Here is an 841-nt window from a genome sequence, read left to right as displayed (position 1 = left end):
GTTAAAAAAAACTTATATATTAAATAGTCTTAAAATCAGATCATTTATTATAAACGAATTAGATTTTGCTTTTCCCAAAAAAAAAAAAAAAAAAATTTGTAGATATATATACATATATAATTATTTCCCTACCATTTATTTAACTTAACTTTTTTGTTTTTATCGCTTATTTTTTAAACCTAATTATAAGTATACATCAAACCTCCTTCTGTTACAACTATAAGTTCAAAAGCAGAAGTAAATAAATGTTGAATTGAAAAAAAAAATTGAAATTGAATAAATAATTTTCTTCATCTTATGTTGAGAATGATCTAAAATTGCCTTTGTCACATAAATACCGGAGGTCACCTTCCCGAAGGTCTATAAATTCATCCCCTTGTTCGCTTCACAATCCTTCCTGGTATGCTAATTCTAGCATCTGGGAACTTCATTTAGTCTCGCCTAGTAGCATCAAAGCTCTGCTTAATGTTAAGCGACTTCCATCTCTTTATTATCACCCTTGAGTTCAAATCTCGTAATGAGATCAGTGAGTGATTGAATTGCCAGCGCTATTTCCATACAACAAAGTTGTGCAATTACCCGAGCACACCCGTCGTTGTGTGCTCTGCGATAAGTCCTACCCTCCAAAGCCACCATCCCAAAGTGCTGCAACTGCGGCACGACTGGCCATCCGGCCAACTTCCACTGGTCCAAATACAAGGAACTTCGCGCACTTCGCGCCTGTAAAATGTTGGATCGAAAGATATTAAATTTTTTTTCATCCGAGAAGATTACATTATTTCAAAAGTCGAATAGCTTGCTTAAGTACACTTTTGCATAGGCTAAACGCTTCTAGTGGTTA

This window comes from Teleopsis dalmanni, chromosome 1 (genome assembly GCF_002237135.1).
Source record: "Teleopsis dalmanni isolate 2A chromosome 1, ASM223713v2, whole genome shotgun sequence".
Lineage (NCBI taxonomy): Eukaryota > Metazoa > Arthropoda > Insecta > Diptera > Diopsidae > Teleopsis > Teleopsis dalmanni.
Note: the sequence above shows the minus strand (reverse complement) of the source record.